Source organism: Dromaius novaehollandiae, chromosome 9, assembly GCF_036370855.1.
Source record: "Dromaius novaehollandiae isolate bDroNov1 chromosome 9, bDroNov1.hap1, whole genome shotgun sequence".
In the NCBI taxonomy this organism is placed as follows: domain Eukaryota; kingdom Metazoa; phylum Chordata; class Aves; order Casuariiformes; family Dromaiidae; genus Dromaius; species Dromaius novaehollandiae.
Genome location: NC_088106.1, coordinates 17,002,817 through 17,022,689, shown reverse-complemented (window position 1 = coordinate 17,022,689; position 19,873 = coordinate 17,002,817). Strand labels below are relative to the sequence as shown.

Genomic DNA, 19,873 nt, shown 5'->3' with positions numbered 1-19,873 from the left:
CGAGCTATTGTTTGCCATCAGAGACCTGTTCTGTCCATGAAGCAAACAGGATATTTTTTCCATCGTTATTTTTTCTTTGAATATATAGACAAGGAGAAAAGAGATTTAAAGCTACAAAAAAAGAGTGATCAAAACATATCAGAAAAACTCTAAAAAATTTCTGGGAGAGTCTGGGTTTTATATATAAGTAGAATATATAACTAGAATATATTGGGGCAGAAAAATAGTTTAATTACAATGTTTTGGCTTAAGAGATTGTCCTTCATGTTAACACAGCATGCCTGGGGCATGCCCCTGCTGAGGATTTTGTCCCCAGCTACTTTTTACGTCAAATGTAGATCATGACTACTATTGCCCTGAGCTCTGTCCCAATATCCCAGAATTCCCAAGGTATGGAAAAAATTTTTAGTAAGCTACAGAGGTTTGCATGCAGATGCAAGACCTATTTTATATAGAGACATTCCAGAGCAGGTTATAGTATCTATCTACTATGTAGACATATCTCTTAAGGCTTTTTAAAAATCAAAGAATACAGAAGTATCATTTAGAAGTTGAAGAGGATTTAGTACCAAATCTTATCCCCTTATGCAACCAATTGCTACCTTGTACCTCACAGTATATAGCAGAGCAGCAGCAGGCAGTTCAAGTTATCTGCAGACACTATAACTCGTACTCCAAATCTACCTAAATACAAAAAGTAATAAATTGCAGTGAGCGATCCTTGCTTTCTAACTGGCATTCCAAGTCCATTTGCCTTCCTAATGCATTTTGAAAAAGATAAATGCCTAACACTTAAGCTGCATATAAGCTCATTGCTCCTTTATATTACTTCCTATAAATAAAAGTATAAATCAGTTGTGGTCATGCATTTTGATCTTTGAGAACACAGTACTATAAATCTAGTCATGATCCATTTCCCTTGAAAATAAACATGACTTTTTGTAAAAAAAAAAAAAAAAAAAAAAAGATGTGAGACAAAAAGTTTCTTTCTTAAGGACATAAACACCTAATAATCTGAATAGCAGCTTAGTCAGGAAAGTAAAGGCATTGCTCCTGGGCAAGTGTACTAACAGGGTACATGCTCTCCATGCTGAGCAGAAAGCAAGCTCTTAGACTAAAAGTCCGGGACAGAACTGTGCTACCACCAGCCCTGAGTGAACTGATACATTATATTTATTGCAGGCAAATTTGCTATGCAACCAGCCCTCTGTATATCTTTCATTATATTTTCTTGCCATTCCTATTCTTCTTCCTGCATCTTCTCCTGCCATTCTGCTTTTATGCTTTTTATCACACTAACATCAACTCTCCATTTCTTATCGGCCAGTGTCTCTACTGTCTTGCAAATCAGCCCCTTTAAGCTCACTCTCTTAATTCTTCCACAGTGGCAGTTTTCTCGATCAGGATTACCTGAGCTGCTTGAAATATTTTGGGAGTTTCTGCTTCAGTCACTTTGGGGCAAGCAATGTGTTGTATTTTCTATTTAAATGTAAGTATTGTTCACTTGTCTCTCAGGTAAACCTTATACGCTCCTTTCTAGGATGTCATGAAAACATAAACATTTCTGTTGTCTCCAAGGCTATCGGTTCCTGCAAGAAACCTCAAGAGAAAGGATGCATTTCCTAAATCTGCTGTAGGAAAGGTCTCTGATCTCTTTGGCTTTGCTTATATCTACCATAGCATATGGCTGCTGAAATATTAGTATGTATGCTATGGAGTCACAGGAGATTCCATGATGGAAATTCCTTGAAGGCCAGCACCTACCTATTTTCTCCTTCACAACATGAAGATGACATGAACTCTCTGAGTTTAGCCATTGTCACTGGCCCACCACTGCAGACATGATGTTCTGAGTGTTTAATTTGTTAAACATATTAACATGGTTATGGTCTAAGCACTCTTATACAGAGATATTTACTTTCCATGCACAAAGGTGTCTAAGGCAAAAGCAAGTCAAAGGGAAATTAAGAATGGAAAACAGAAGGAACAATTTTCATGAACAGGATCAAACAGTTATTATATGAAGGAATTTCTGTATTCTATGTTGACTACTTACTCAGTTTTGAACTTAGGTCTTCTGCTTCTCAATAGAAAATATTTTTTCCCTTCAACTGAAGTTCCCAAAATATAGTCTTCATCAACATTGATTCAACACATCATCATCTAAAATAAGGTGATAAAGCTGGCATTTATATCTATCAGGGGACTGGCTACAGACAATGACAATGACTATCTCCAAAAGGTATAATTCGCTGCCACAGTGTATATCAGTATTTTTCTTAATTATTTCTGACATTTTATCTATTACTCCAAGGACTTTCTCAGAGGGCGGAAATAAAGTGGAAAAATGATTTTTGTGCCACAGATAAGAAATACATCTTCTGTAAGTAATTCCCAGAAGAAATCTTGGAAATCTTATGGGGTCAAGAAAGTAGCATTTGTCACCCTTGCTGAATTGGTCATCTAAACTTACAGTAGCAGCTAAATCTGAGTTACTCATCTGCCACCCCTTAGGCAGGAAGAGAAGTGAGGATAAAGAAGTATAGGAAACAAAAGAGAATTGTGGGAGAAAGTATCATCTGGAAATCTGCCTAATGATTTTGATCTTCTAGCTACCTACCCGTACCCCTCACCTTAGCTGATGTCCTTTCACATCTGTTAATAGAAACCGTATACAGCAAAAATGAAGAACCATAAAGTTGAGGTTATGGCAAGGATACCAGCACACCAAGCTTAGGACCAGAGAGTAAAGAAAGAGGCTGGGAGAAAAAAACTTCTGTCTGAAGAGCCGTACAGATGCAATGAGAATGGCCACTGATCACCAGCTACGGAGAATAGGGTGAGCGGCAGACAGCCCACAAAGCCAAAAGATGCCCTGAAGAAAGCACGTGAGAAAGCTTGTCACAAGTCACTGTTTCTGACATGTTTGATGCAGAATGGACCACTGCATTACAAAGAGCAACTCATCACATAGCTCTAAAGAAATTTCAAGCACAGTTGGCTGCTCAGCTTAATAACACCATTATTAAACTCAAGATAAGTAAAACAGGCTATAGCAGGCACCAGCTTCCTGTTTTATCATTGTTCTTATCTTAAAAACCTGCAAATGCTGCAGCTGTCCCAGAGCAATGCACAAAGAACTCATCATCTGGTTTCCAGCCTTGGAGCTGGTTTCTATACAGATAGCCTTCTCTCACCCTCTGAATCCTCCAGCATCCTATGTTGATGACCCACCAGCATGAGCACAGTGAGCAAAGCATAAGTTTCTCTTACCTATTCAACCTATTTTATTTTGCATTACATAGATATAAATCTATGTAATGTGAACAGCAATCCATAGCAGTTCATAACTACAGAACGAGTATTGATAGGTATAACAAAATTTAAGTTGTTACTTAGGTCATAGGTTACTTAGGGCATACCAGGAACATGGAAATTATTCTGTATTTTACCGAATGAAACATACAGTTCTCAGATATTCACTAGCCAGGTGGTTTATCCTTATTCTACACTCAATCAGAAATGAAAATGCCTTTTTTCCCTTCTTCTTGTGTTGACTACATGGTGGCCTGCCTTTAAGAAGACATTTACTGCCTACCTCTGAGAGATAGAAGAAGAAGGGTGAGTGATTTTCATGCTCTGGCACTCATTGTAGGCTGTTTAATTTGTCAGGACTACTAGGCCATGGTTTTGTGCTTTGACAGGTTTTTGTTATTCCTGCTAATCCCATTTCTGTTGTGTAATGTGCGTGGCAGCATCTGGTGACAACAGAATAGAACACCTAATTGTGAATGAATACAGAGCGCCCTGTTCTGCCACATTGCCTGTTGCACTATTTTTGCATTTTTATGGCTGAGGGTGGGCTTCCAGGAGCTGCAAAGCAGACAGCCCATCGTTGTAATCAAATTTGCCATTTGCATGTGTGTGTTCTCAGCAGCCTTCCTATTTCTACGGCCTCCAGGATTTCCTGAGTTTGGCTTTCTGGCTCCCTCTTCTGAGTGGAGAGGATGATTGTATTTATTTTTTAAAAAACTTCACTTTAAATTGAAGTCATAATGTGAAATTGATGATTTTGAAAGCATTTGGGTGTCATTAAAATAGGCAGAGGGTGAGGCAGGTGTAGGTGGTACCTTCATGACTGTTGCTGCCCTTTCCCATAGCACAGCTTCATTCACTTGCTGAGTGCAATGACCAGCAGTTGCCTGCAGATCTCCTCTGTGTCTGAGCATCCTTTTTTCCCTTTCCTACCCCTTATGGTTTATCAGTGGCTCACTGACTTCAGACCCTACTCCACTTTGCCATTCAGTATGTACCGGGCATAGTGAGCAAGCCTGGCAGTTACAGGCTACGCTCAGCATTGCTTGTTTAGCCAAGCTTAGCACCTTGTGGGATAATGGCACAATGACCATACATGCTTCCGAAATGCAAGACTAGAATATCTTATCTCTAAATAGTTGTCTGGAGAATTTTGGGGGTAGGAGAGTTTTCAGTTTTAAACCATTCTGAGGACAGATTACTGATTTAGTCAAATACTCATACAAACACTCGCCTGGCAGTTATGGCTTTAGAGATCAGATGGCTTAATCTCTGTATAAACTAAGCCGGCTCGAGCTAATGTCAACATTGCAGCATAATGCCCTCACTTAGAACAAGAAGTGCTGGAAAACACTCTTCTGCAATAAATTTGTGTCATTGCTGACAATTGGTATGATATAGCTACCCAAAATATTGATAGATAAGAGCAATATAGAATTGGACAAAATGGACCAGGGTTATTATTTTAGAATCCTGATTATTTTAGAACCCTGATATTTTGCAAATATATATAAAGCCTTTCTGTCACGAGGACTTTGAGTATTTTAAATTCAGATTCTTGTCAGTCACAAGTACAAGTATTGCATAACAAGACTGACAAAATTCACTGTCCATATCAATCTGGCAGAACCTTTCAAAAGATTAATTAAGATGAACCTCTAAAAACCTAGCAATCCGAAGTGTATGAATAGGAACATCAAAAAGAAAGACTTTAAGGAAGGTGTCAGGAATTATCAGTTAAAAAGCAAGCTTGAATTTTCTCCTGGTCACACTTACTACAATTTTCCTCCTAGTAAACAACACAGGTTTTCTGTATTTACCACGATAACATAGAATCAAAACATGAAACTTATTGGATGTGGCAACCAAAAAAGATCTAAAGCTAGTATAAAATTTAAAAGATTATTCATACATTTTTTTGACTTTCCTGTATTATAGGAAGTTGAATTTACAAAGTTTAAAAAGGGATGTAAAAATACAGTAAATATGAAAGCAGTTTCAGGACTGAACCATGAAGTAGCATACAATCCACATATGAAACTAAGATCTTGTCTTATGCTTTCTCTTATCTGTTACAGTTCAATTCTACACTGAGTTCTAAGGAAAAATAAGATAGTGCGAAAGCAAAAATATTTATGTACGCTATGCATACAAAATAGGCAACCAAGGGAGAAATGTTCCTCTTTATCAAAGACTTGTATTAGATGTATCCTTCTTCTAAGCATCTGTGGACAAGTTCCCGAGAAAAGATCCCTTTCATCAACTATGGGAGCTGTTATTTGTTATCATCATCTGTTTATAATCAATGAGAACAGTTGGATGCTCAGCACTCTTGAAAATTGAACCAATTATTTAGGTCAGTAGTTTTTAACCTTTTTCTATTTGTGGACTCTTAAGCATTTTCCAGTGAAGGTGAGGCTCTGTTAGAAATTTTGCTCATGTAGATAGCTGTCACTTTCTTTGGCACTTACAACAAACTGTCTAGAATGTATCCTTTCCCCTTTCATCCACTTATGAAAATATCCATTGATATCAAGTTTGAAAAAAGAACTCATTAGCCAAATTTATACATTGTTGGCTAAATTATAAAAAGGAGGGGAGCTGAATCCTAATGTATTTAAGCACCGCCATAAAATAGCTCTGTAAAACTTGCTCAGTTTGTATCTAAAAGTCTAAGTACTTTTGATTATAACACAGGAATGATGCAGTTCTGCAGACATTATCTTCAGCTGGAAAAAGAGGTTGCCACTCTCCCTTAAGCCTACTGAGCCTTTCTATCCCTGGCTGCTGTACACTGCCCTCTCTGATATGTCAACCCAAGTTTCTTTTGGGGTCACTGAACTGTGCTGTGGGAGCAAGAGTGATCAGCTGGGCATCTTTAAATCAAAATTGCTACCAAAAAGTACATATGTGACACCGCACCCCAACAGCATTATTCATGCTACAATTCTCATGAAAATTTTGAACATGTTTATGAACAGAGAGGGAAAAGAGCAGAGGCATGTAAGGGGCAGCATGAAACCTCCCTCTCCACACACAATTCACTCACAACAGCACAAATTAAAAAGGTCCCAGCTACATCCTGTATTTGACTTTAGGTTCCCAAGTATGCTTTAGAAGAAACGCAAGATGAATTGGGGCTGTATGGGGAAGGAGTTCTGGGTGAGGATTAACCACAGCTAGCTTTTGGCTTTCCACCTGATGGTACCTTCCACCATCACTGATGTCCACAGGAGCACCAGACACTGCTCACAGTGCATGCACCATGCTTGAGGACAGTCCTGCTCACACAGAGCACTGCATCAGAGGAGAATCACTCAGCAAATCTAACAACTCAGACCCACAGAATGAAGAGAGATTTGTCTGTAAGATCTTCAAATATTTCTAATGTCATTTTAATGTTTATTATAATTACAGAGATATACCAAGATTATGTGTGGGACTGTATCTCCATTAGACTACTGTGCAGTGGATGTATTTGCACAGCCAATGTGCCTATCATAGAAAGACTTGCATTTAACATTTAAGTTTCTGAATCAGTTCAATTTTCAGCCTCAGCGTAGGCAACCAAAGAGTGTGCCAGCTCAAGTCAGCTGTATGGAGGCTTCGGTGATCCCTGACAAACCTACTGGGAAATGCTCTGAAACGACAAACTCATTTTGTACCTTGGAAGCCGCCAAACAACTGACAGAATACGTTAATAAAGTAACTGCTGAAAAATTGCCTAAAATAAATGCAGGGTGGGGAGGAGAGAAGATCCTTCCTAATGCTAATGAAAAAACCTCTAGGCCTGACTACTGTATTTAAATGAAATCTATTTGGTTTTTACACAGTTCGAATAGATGCTTTTTAATTATTGCTAATTGTTTAAGATATTGTTGTATGCCCCTGAAGATTTAAACTGAACAAATTTAATTCCTTTAAAATCTCCTTCAGCTACAGGCAATACAGTAAGAAGCCCCATAGGTATGGCAGTAAAAATAACCATAAATGTGTAAGCATTTAAATGAGAGGAGCATGGAATACTTCCCACTAGACCAAAAAAAAAAAAAAAGAAAAAGAAAAAAAGAAAAAGAGAGAGAGAGAGAGAGAGAGAGAAAGAAAAAAGCTATGTGTTTTGGAGACACAATAACCAAACCATGAAACACACAGTTGAAACATTTAGGTTGACTATGAAAAAGGTCTATGTTCACTTGTTAAGGAATGCGCTAAGGCAGACTAAAGCATATGAATGGCCCTTTCACAGGTCACAGATTCTATTCAGTTCTTGGACATTGTTATTATCCGACAGAAATAGATGGGCCTAATTAATATTCTGAACATACCTGAGAGAACATTCTTAAGGAAATCATCCTCTGGTGGTTTAGGTTTGTTGTGTTTTGGGGTTTTGTTTTTTGTTGGGGTTTCTTGGGTGCTACATGCTTTTTGGTTTTGTTTTTAGCAGCAGATGTTACAAATAGCATCTCGTTAAAAACTATAAACATAATTTTGGTGTTAAAAGTTTAATAAAGAGCCTACTTCTGAATATAGTTGTTTATGCAAAGACTTGGATTTTTTTTTTTAATTTTAGTAAACAGTTTTGCCATGTAGATTAAAGCTGAACTGCACAGTCATTTTGCAAGCAATTATATTCTTGGCACTTTTCTGAACATAATATAACAATTACCACAGCAACTGCATTTTTATCAGAGCACTCCAAGCATGCAGCAGGTTAATATCAGTGTTCAGCAACTTACAATAATATTTCTAAGATGCTAATGTTTAGCTAATTTCAAATGTAGCAAACAGCTTCTGATATGAACTGAGTTCTGTGCTTTTAAGATAATGTGGCCCTGATCTTACATGTAGCTGGACTACTGTCCCTCTTACAAAATCCTGCTAAACTTAATAGGAGTACGTGCAAGAAAATCAGAATGCAGGACCAGCTCTGCAGCAAGAAAGATGAACTCTGATTACAAAGTTAACTTTGCAAGGAGCATAATGCACTATTGAACTGAGTGAGGATCTCGGCTCTGCCACTGTGTGATACTGGGTTAGCCTGCTCCTTTCTATTCCTCCTTGTACAGCGTGTCCATTTACATCGTAAGTTTTGGAAAGTATAAGCTATTGTCAGGGTTTGCCTGACACTAATCACTGCACTAACATGATATTGTTGTGACTGGTATAATCTATGCTGGATTTTAAAGACATGCACATTGGTTTCAATTATTTTGCTTCTGTTGATCTATCTCAAAAAGAAATAACCTCATTTTTGAGGCTTGGTTATTCTCACTGCTGACCGTTGTGGGAGTTTTGCTACTGCCTTCACAGAGAGTGGAAGCAGGCCCAGAAAATGGACAATCACCGTAAGTCAGCTGAGCTGTATCACAACATTTTGAATTCAGGACACCGCTTCAGTACAGCGGCTTGTTGTTCTCATCTTAAATGTCTGGATGGCATACAAATATAGATAAAAGTAGATGACTAATTATCACATCTATTCTCAAGGCATGCATGGAGGGAGGCAGTAAAGAGGAGGGGAATTTTGTGGGTTACTCCCACACATAAATCCTCTACGTGTCAATGGGTGAATAGGCGCTACTTTAATCTATTGTGCAAAGCTGTTTTATAACAACAATAAGCTGAAACAGAGAAGAAACTATATTAGAAAGGCAAATATCAAAATATATCACTACTAAAATGCCTGCAGGTAATCAAGTAATTCAGTCTCGTAGTACACCCTGAAATAGGAGTCAAGTGTTTTGTACTCAAACCGTAATATGGCATACATGGAAAAAAAAATCCCATTGAAATAAATAGGCCTATTCATTTCAGAGACAGTGAAAAAGAGACGAACTTTCTTTGTCTTGCCACTTTAGAGCCCCTTGATAGCATTTTCCTTTTTTATTGTCTTTTAGATATAGATGCCCCTCTGCTTAAGTATCACCAAAGCTACTAGTAACAAATACCTAAATATATAACAGATGCATAAGTGCATCTTGGGATAAATACATTATGGACAATTAACTGTCATCATACCCCTCAATTACATTTTCACCCGCTCCTGTAGTGTACACCTGTGGCTTGTTAGTAATGCAATAAGTGTTGTAAAGCAACTCCAAGGTTCAAAGGTAGCTGTGCAAAAATCTGTTTTCCTCTTTTCTTAAATGTGCTTTACATAAATGTGGAAACAGAGAAACAAACACTAGAAAAAAACCACGTTTTCTTTTACCAGCTGACACTATTGATCAAGTGGAAATTTTTAATTTTCTGTTATGTCACACATGAAAGACCATTTGCATTAAATATTGGGCCTGATTCTGATTTCACTTATACAGAAATTAACCCAAAGAAATGGCTAGTGACACTAACTCTGGCACACTTTGTAACATTTTCAATGTCACATTTCTCAGCTGTGAGGGGATGACCTAATAATCACAAACACTATTTGAGAAAATTTTGTAACACACATCATTTTTAGTCAGAAGTAAAAAGAAGTTATTAGAAGCACAACTAAAACTGACACAGATATGGGCTACAGCATAATTAAGTCTGTGGCTTTGCAAAATGGATATTTGTATAAGTTAAAGTAGCTATTGGATATCCTTACTATAATCACACTTAAATCCATAATAGTTCCTGTAAGGATTATTTGTTATTAAATATGTGAGTGGCATAATTCAGTAAGCACTGTATGACATTGATGGCGTGCCTGTAAAGAAAAATTTTAGACAAAAATATATTGGACAAATGGTCTTATAATTGTAGCTAGAGGCAAATCCAGCATAGACATACCCCTCTTGGTTAATATCCCAGTGGCATTGAACACTTGTGTAGCTGGTATATTTGTTTATGTATTAGACTGTGTCTTATATTGTCAACATTAATTTTTTTTATATCTATCCTTTATTTTTCCAACCTTAGTTATTATCTCCCTCTGTTAACACCTCTGGACTACTGAGTAACTTGCTCAGGGTAACACAGACAATCAGAGGCAACTAGGAGCCTTTTTTGAGATCTGCTTTCAGCACTTGCTTCAAGATGAACAACAGGGTGATCTTTGTAAAAGTGACACCAACTATTTCACTGACTCCAGCATTTGCACTGCTTTATCAGTATGCAAGGACCTTCTCCCCTCTCTGCTGTGAGGTTGGCTGAAGTGTCCAAGATGGGACATCCATTGCCACCAGCCCCCCGTGGTTGTGGGCTCCACCTTATAGCCATTGAAACCAAAGAGAGTGCTGCCATCAGTTTTGGCTGCTGCAGCCAGTAAGTCCTCTACCAAAGTATGATCCATTGAGCAAAGCAAAGATATTCTCACAGAATTACCTCACCAAACAGGAGAAGGAAACACCATAATTCTTTCTGGGTTGAGTCTCTCTATTTACCCCAGACATTTAAAATATTTCCAGATAACTCGTCATACCTTTGGTACTGATCCAAAATAAACACTACTATTACAACTTTTCCAGCTAGCTTGTCACTCCTTTCCACCTGACCTCAGTACTATTGGGTTGAATCAGCTGAGTACAGCTAATCTCAGTCCTAGAGTGGGATTTCTTGTTGGCCCAGTGGCAGGAGATATTTACCTACTCACCAATAAATTTCAGCAGAGGTTCTTAACATTTTTTCCTTTTTCCTCTTGTCAAAAGAAAGGCTTCTTTTCAAGTCTTTACATAGCTTTTCTCAGACCATTTATATATGTAAAATGTCAACAACTTCATCCATATAATGAGCACTAGTACTAGCTGACAATTCTACAGCTTTTGGTGGTTTCCTTTAATCTTCTTGTTTGTTCTTTGCTTGTCTTTGGTCTGTGAAGCAAAATCGAGGGACAGGACAGTGAGATATTCACAGATAACACTTGAGAACGGCATTTGATTCTAAGCCCTGAGTGACTTATCTGAAAGATACTGAGAGGCTGGAAGATGGTCTGACATAATTAATGAAAAATATTATCAACACTTACCTATAGACAGGAATCTAATATGCATGGCTTGACCAACAATGACTCAGGGATTGTCAAATAGCAACATTTCAATGTGTTCGACTATCCTGTTAAGAACTGGGTTAGCTGACTAAATGATAATAAGAAATGGCCAGTCAGCATAAACTATGGTGAGTTATATCATCTTACTTTACTAAATCCACAGTCTCCAAAGAGTTTAATCACAGTCAGATGACACAAAGCCAAATGTAAATTGCCCTGCTTAGCAATGACTGCCAGCTAACTTGCCTTTTTGCAATCATGTGTGTCCAAAATATCATCAAACAGACCCTAAATGGGTAGAATGAAGGGAAGGAGAAAAGACATAAATACAAATATTTGCAAAGTGTTAGCACTAGCTACGGTGAAAATACATAGCCGAAAAAGGAAAGGGAATTATAACTAAATTTCAGGAGAACCTTTTGTTATGTGGCATGTGCACATTCTCTGGTGCTTAAATGCCTCATTGCTTGAAATGATGTAAAAAAGCTAGAAAGGACCAAAGAGCAAAATATGTGTTACAAGGAGTAATCCTCCATGATCCAGAAACTGGATCAAGTAGAGTACCCCCATTTTTAGCATATTTTTTAATTGAAGGTGCTTTACCTCTTTTGAGAAAAAAGCTGGCTCAGCAAAAAGCATCTCCTGTCCTTCTTGCCTCTAATATTTTTTCTTTATGATTGGAAAATTTATCTAAAAGCCTCTTTTAAAAAAGCCTCTCCTTCAGACACAGAACTGCAGTATCTGAACTGCTATGCTTTGGGATTTAACTTCTTTAATGATAATAGGAAACATCCTAATGCCTATTGTCTAAGCAAGTCTATTGACTAGCCAGAGCAAAATTAGTATCAGTAGCATTTACATTGTTCTATAAATGGCCTGTGTGAAATCTCATAACAAATCCACAGTGTAGTCGGAACTCATCTGTTGTTTGCACTTCCTACTCTGCAGATGAGACAGTCTCAAAAGGCCGGGTAGGCTGAAGACTGGTTGGACAACTCTATAAGTGAAATCTCAAGACTCTTGTCATTCTAGCTGTCTAAATTACTTAAACAGGACTCAGAGGGATTTAAAGGGGAGAAACGACATGACAAACAATTATATTCTAACACACTATTTATAACAATGCCCTTTCAGATTATTGTTCCACTCAGACTGACACATTACTGTAATCCCAGGGATGAATCAAGGGACTTAGAGTTAGATCGTGCACAGCTTGTAGGCATAAAAAAAATACAAATAAAGAACTGACATTCAGGAAATATAGAGCGACTCAAGGATAAATTCTGCTGGGATGAGCTTAATTTATCAATGTCAATAACAACGGTGAACACATCGCAAGAATACATGCATATTAATTGAAAATAACTCAGATTAAATCACTGCAGTTTGACATTTTGAGATAGGCACTTTATCTTTTCAAGAAAGAGAGCACTATAAAATCTTTAATCTGAAAACACATCTTAATTGCATGTTATCACCTCCTAATTGCTTCTATATTATATTAAACATTTTGCTAATTACTAGCCTGATCATGGTGTAAATAGCTTGAGGCTAGAGCTCATAACCAGCTGAAAACAACTGGGCACAATGAGGGCCACAAAGAAGTTTATCACTTCGGTGTATTATCATGGACTTCCATCATTATCAGTGTCTATCACTCTTTATCTCTGCATCCCTTGTGAGATAAAGAAGAGAGGCAATAATGTAGATCAGAGGTTGGGTTGCGTTTCAGTTAATCCATCTATTTCTAGCTCTAGATTTCTAATATTCCCTGGGGACAAAAGTTGTCTGCCTACTGCTGTCACTAATCTACTGCTTGAAGACTGAGGCCAGAATGCTATTTGCTCTACCACAACGCTGGGTAATGGAGGTGCTCCTGGACAGCTGGAGGTGCACTCTGCATCCGAAACTAAAGGACATGGATGAAATGCGTTGCTGTGAGCAATCTACCCACTTAGTTTCAGACCCCAAGTAATACACACACAATATGTAGGGAGCATTTGAGGCAGCAGTTTGTGAATTCATCAGAAAAGAAAATTATTTATGTATAGGCAATACAAATGCTCATACAAAACGCCGGGTGACCTAACAGTGCAGGCATTCATTTAGACAGCAACTAATAATTTAGGTACAGTAATCATTTAGACAATTACTATTACCTGAAATGAACAGACCAAAACATTATTTTTAGGGTTTTAGAAAGGAAAACAATTTTATCCAACGTCATATTCAGGAATGAGGTGACTGTGGGTTCCAAACTGCAAAGTAAAACCCAGCTTTATAAAACATGACTGGTATTTCTCGAAGAAAACCCATTTAGTAGGAGCAAATCATTTAGCCAGTACACACGTAGGGTAGCTTTTCTCACTGTCCTCTTGGCCGAACATAAGCTTAGTGCAAGCAGGAGGTAGCAATATGTGGTCGATGAGTTTTGCTCTTTCTATTTAAAATTAGACTTTCATTACAACTGCTTAGTCTGGGCTTGCCATAAGATGTCAGAAGACCAAGTTTGTCTCTGTTAATGAAAGCTTACTTATTTGTACTCCTTTGCACTGCCACAGCAGCAAAGGATCATGGCTAGAGTTTTAATTTCTATTTAGAGGAAAAAACACTTAACTCCTTTCACAAAGTAAGAAGTTTACAAGTTAGGCCTGAGAAAGAAAAAAAGACTGCAAATGAGGGAATACAATGCACAGATGAATTTAGGCCTGAGATGCAAAAGCCAAGTAGCCTCAGCTCCAGACTGCTTTTCTAGTTGAAGACCATGTTTAATGCAATTGCACAAAAATTAATTAGTCAGAAAGTAACGGCCAACCTTTTATCTGAACAAATCCTCCCCCCGTCCTGTGCAAGGATTTGGGATGAGAGACCCTTTCTCCAGCGAGATGAGGGGTTTGATACCTACGTGCCAGGGAGCGAGGTTTGCCCTTTCCCTTCCAGAGCCCCTGTCTCAACTCCTGGACGCGGCTCTGTGGTACCTCGTCCATAGCGAAGGGCTGTATGACTCTCTCTCTACCTCAGTTTCTGTCTTCCAAAGATTTGAATCCACTTCCTCTCAGGGTCATCCTAAAGTAAGTTAGAGAAGTGCAGTTAAGTAAGAAGGGTTAACAGGGGCCCCCTGCATTATCGGTGGGCCGCTGGTGCTTGCTCCCCTGCCTCGGACCCACCTCGTGGTGTCAGTGGCTCCTCTCCCCTGGGGCCGAGGTGGCTCTTTGCCATCCCAGCCGGGATCGCTCCCCGTGGCAGTGCGCTCCCTTCTGCGACCCGCTGGCTCCAGCACGACAGTGACAGGAATCTCCGTCTCTGAAATGCTTTGTGTCAAAGCTTCAGAAACTGGGCTTCTTGTCAAAATTTTTCTGCTGCTGGCACGCACGGGAATGAAATACAGCACCGCTAACCTAACGGAAGCAATGATGCACAGCTGTTTTATTGCCTCGTACAGGTAAGACATTTTAAGGGAATATCTTCTGTCTTTTAATGAGCCCATAGCAGAAGGCCTTGGATTTATCTCAGCTGCCAGATCCTCTCACTCTTTCAGGTTCTTATTATCTTTCTCTTTTTCCTTCTGTCTTTGCTTCTAGACTGTGCCTGTTTAAAGCTTCCCAGCCCCTTTCTTCAGCTCCTAAGCAGCCTCTCTACGTCCCTGGGTTTTCCCCCAGAATTCCTTAATTTGCCTCCTTCACTTCTTCCTCAGGCTATTGGAAACCTGTGCTGCGATCACACATCCCTTTGTATCCAAAGGGAGGAGAGGGAGATGCTTCCCAGCAGAGTAAATATTCTGCCACGGCAGGTTGGTGCAGGAACAGAACCACTGTCTGGTGGTAAGGGATTTTAGGAACACCCAATATTTAAACACAGGGATGCGCTCAACTTAAGGAGAGTCTGTATCACGGTGCACACAACTTTGCCAAGGGCTCATTTCTGTGGGTGTATTTTAAACCCATGCTGCAGATGAGTTTTATGATACGTGCTTGTTTGTGTTTTCTCCTCTGGATTCACATATATTATCATAACAGCCACTAATTCTTGATATAAATGATGCTAAGCAGTAACGTATGGTCCATTAACTCGATTTTTAAAAGTATCTAAAATTTACGCAGTGATTTAAATAATAATATAAATTATATTAAGTATGTGCAGCAGCAGAGGGTATGGCCTCCTAAACAGAATGAATTTCTCCTTGGAGAACACTGATTAGTTCATTTTTCCTAATGAATCTTTCCTTACAGTCAGAAGTTCCTTTTTTCCCTTCACTTTCTTACTTATGTGTATATGTGTGTGTGTGTATATATACATACACATATATAAATTCCATTTATATAGTTGATAGCTAGATTAAGTAATATCATATTTTACCTCTGGAGAGGGCACAGCACTTCTCAAGGAGGCACCTGTGATTTTTTAGAGAGGGGAAACTGAGGCCAGAGCAACCCAGCTGAGGCACCACCCATGAGCTGCATGAGTCCAGCGCTCAATCCGTGAGCCTACCCGCTCCACACGTGTAATCCATTTGCTAAAATGCAGCCTGCAGAAAAGTACTGCTGCTTCTGCTGCTCCTCAGCGGCATTTACTGTGGAGGCCAACTCGGAGGTGTAACTCATGGAGACTGAGCTAGCTGTGATTGCTCCTGCCCCACCAAAAAGGGGCAGCAGATGGCTTTCCGCTGCCAGCCTCGACCCCCCAGTCATCCTGGGGGATAACCTGTCCTGTTCCTTTTTCAGTGTCTAGCAACACCTCTCTGTTTCTGCCCTCCCCTCACTCCGCGTATTCACACTGCTCTTCCCCGGTGTCGGGGTGAAGGAGAGAGAAGCCCCTCCGCTCCCTCACACGTACTTTGTGCGCTCCTAGGAGACAGGCTGCCATCTGGCCTAATGAGTTTTGAAACAAACTGCCTTTAAGATAACTCTCCTTCACTTGCAGTGACGTTCCTTTGGTGGTTGTTTGCTAGCACCCTGGTCATTTAGGCTGCAGTCTAAGACGTGTCATGGTTGTTGGTTTTTTCCTCTAGAAACATCAATGTAGGTAGGCGCTTTCCAATAAGTGGACATTAATTCATCCTAAATTACAGTGGGATTCCCATGAAATTACATATTACATCCACATGAATACTGAAAGAAATCATTATGATTAATAGTATAATTTATATGTGCATGTTGATGAAAGAATTATAATCTAGAGTAAATTAGTAGAGATTTATGTACCAATAATTTTGTTGTGCTCTAAGGTCCAAATGAAGACCAGCTAAGCGATGTTGTATTGACAACCAGTTCAAATTAGCATATCTTAAAGGGATAGCATAACGGCACCAAATAAACAATTTCTAGCGCATATTAAATGTATGTCGCCTTTTTTCCTCCATATTTATGGCATTACTAGGAGTAAGGTTTTATCCCTTTCATCTTCACATATCTGCCAAAGAGTCAGTGCAGATGAGATAGTTGAATAATGAAAACATCAAATAACTGACCCTTAAGAGAGGAAGGTAAATGAATTGATCTGCTCTGTCCCTGCGTTACTGAGTGCACGAATGCCATGTGGCTGCATGCAGGGAAGAGGAGTTCCTGCATCTCAGGACAACCCGTGCAGGTCTCCCTGAACCCGCGGTGCCCCAGCTCATGGCCTGCGGCAGCACGATAGCACCCTGTGTGTGCCCTGGCTGCCCTCGGTGCTGCCTACTGCTCGGCTTCCCCGGAGTCGGGCACCGGCAGGGCGCAAAAGCACAGGCAATTTAAGCTGAGGGCAGACAGAGCCTTTAAAAACTCTGCTGCAGCGACTGTGTACCACTGTCACACAGTCACCTCGCCAGCTTCAAGTAGCTGATGGTAAACACTGCAAAGTAAATTTCATTACTCAATATTTTAAAGAGATGGTAGTGAATTCTTTCACGTTAATCACTAAGGGAAATGTTTATAAAATGCATCTCTCTATAATCACTAACTGATCCTAACTGTGAAATTCTTATGGGAAATAGAAAGTGGAATGTAGGTTAACTCTGCTTCAATTTCTTTCTAAAAGAAGAAGAAAAAATTGCTGACCTAGCAGGATTTGCAATAATTGTTTCCTGGAATGCTATTAGTATTTTATCATTTTCAAATATTTGTAAAAGAAACAGCATAAATTAGTCAAACATATTCTCATGTCTTGTAATAAGTTACTCTAGTAATCTATAGCAAATCAAATAAGACCAAGGAGTTTATAGACTAAACAATTAGCAGTTGTTAGACTTAGCAATTTCCTTGAAGAAAATATCCCCTGAGCTATGTGTCTGAGACTGTGGTGATGTGAGCCAACAGCAGTACTACTACTGTACCTCAGTAATTTAAACAAGACCCAGTATGTTTTCCCTTTGCATCTTCCCTTTTAAATTAGCCATTTTAACTTTTTGCTGCTGGGGACATATTTTCTCTCTAGCATGAAGTTGAATACTAGCAGCAGTGTTTTAAATTTTATACAGTCTTGGATATATTGGTGGGTAACAAAGCCCACTGGAGGATTAACTCTCTTCTAAAGGGAACCCAATGTCAAAATTGCAAAGGAGAAATTACTGACAGCAACATTACTAATGACAACCAACCTTTTTCTATGCTTTTTACCTAGCTATTGCTTATGAAACCTGGAGCCACCACTATACAACATACAGAATACCTAACTAATTTTCAAAATCCTTGCTTCAAACTTAATTCAAGGGAAAGACCTCTTGATCTTACAAAAGGCATTATTGCCGGAGATTAAACTGCTTGATGCTATGTATTGTTCTAGCTGTAGTCAAGAGGGAATATTAATTGAGATGTTCCATGGATTACAGTGTGTATTCCACAGTGGTTCACATGTTTCCTGGTGGTCTTTCCAACACGAATAGCACAAATGAGGGGAATAAGACGGATCATTTTGAACCTTAGCTGTTAAGCCATTGTTCTGTTGTGCACAAAAGGTAATGCTTGGTTGATTTGCTTTATTTCTGAGCTGTTCTGATTTCTTCCCTGTGCACCTAATCTCTGCCACTTCCTCTGTGAGTCATCAGCAGCTGGACCCAGTGAAACCACAGGAATTGGCTCCCGGTAAAGAGCTCTAATGGTGCTATTACTCAAGTTCAATTCTCTTTAAGCCTAGTAAAGAAGCATCATGAGTCATATGGTACAGGAAAGAGTTCTTTTGCATTTGCTTCTTTAGGAAAATCAAAACCCATGCCTCGCTTTTTCTAACTGATTACAATGGGTGTCTCCTGTACCTATCTCCCTCTGCCTATCCTTTGCAGCAAGGAAGAAATGTAAATTTCCTTTGAATTCCTCATTATACATTAGTTTTTCTTGCACTTACTATTTGTACTGCCTATAGTTTAAATCAAGGGCTTAAAAATAAAACACAACAAAAATCCACAAGCAAATATTTAGCTCTTTTCTTCTTGTTTTCATTATACAGAAGTGCAATGTGATTCACACCCCCGATTCAGCTGATTTGATTAGTTGTTGCTGCCATACACCTGCTGCTGTCACGGCAGTAGTCTGTATTTGTGGCATACATTCCTGCTGTCTGACAGAACAGGTGGATATTGTATAGTAGATTGAAAAGAATGGTTTGAATGGTAATTGTTCTGCATCCCTGCTTACATAAATCCAGCAAAAGTTGGGTCCATTAAATGAGTCTCTCAAGATTTGCCTGCAGTAACTAGGATGGTCAGATGTCTTATTTTAGACTAAGGCCAAATTTTAAACTGCAGAAGAGCATAACCCAGTTGGCGGAAACTTACATTAAGATGGTGGGACATTTTTCATAAACTTCTGTTCGTTGTTGATTCTCAGGCTGTTTTATATGAGACAGTTTGAAGACTTTGAAGAGCTCTGCAGGATCTCTTCGACTCTTGGTAGGAGTTCCTTTCCCCTCCTTCAATTAAAACAAGTCATCCTTAACATTTAAAAATGGTCCTTATTAAAAGAATGCCTCATAGTTATTATCCTCTCAGACTAGCATTATGCCTTCTGATGAAGTCTTGCATGCTGGTTGTCAGAGCTCTACTGAATTGTAATGCAATGCTGCTCAGTGACTCATAGTCTAGGACTGGGTAGCTGGTAACATGGGGTAGCATAAAATGCTAGTTTGTTTTCAGCTCACGGAGCAGAGTGAACCACACGTCAACTGAAAGGTTCACGAAGACCCTCTCAGAAAGTGGACGGGGACTGCTGACCATACAGATCTTTGAATTTTCTTTAAAACATGAAATGGGGAGACCCTGAAAACCCATGTGCTTCATGAGTCAAAAGTACTTCAATGAAAAATCAAGGGACAGTGCAAGTAGCATTTAGCTGTTGGGAGGAACTGGAGAAACCAAATACACATAATATGAAACCTCCTAAAGAGAGGTAAAATGAAACTCTAGTCTCTAAATCAGATCCTTTATTTATTAGCACAGTTGCATTTAAATGGATTAAGAGCTCCAGCACAGGCATTCCCAAATTGCAATCCACATACCACAAATGGTACGCAAGTGTTTGCAACGTGACATGTGACCCCATGTAGAGCTGGAAGCTGATGCTGCTGTCACCACTGCTGCTGATGGTAGTACTTGGCAAGAAAAAGTTCGAAAATCATAGC

The 19,873-nt window shown here is 39.2% G+C and overlaps 1 long non-coding RNA gene across 1 annotated transcript in view; it reads right to left on the bottom strand.

The window, feature by feature from the left end:
* LOC112981690 (uncharacterized) overlaps positions 1–19,873 on the bottom strand; it is a 122,382-nt gene that overhangs the window by 82,341 nt on the left and 20,168 nt on the right. The window contains exons 8-11 of the long non-coding RNA XR_003258778.2: positions 19,032–19,165; positions 14,452–14,682; positions 14,190–14,350; positions 10,892–11,108 (exon numbers count right to left, since the gene is read on the bottom strand). This is a non-coding gene — a long non-coding RNA (uncharacterized LOC112981690). The remainder of the gene's footprint in view (positions 1–10,891; positions 11,109–14,189; positions 14,351–14,451; positions 14,683–19,031; positions 19,166–19,873) is intronic.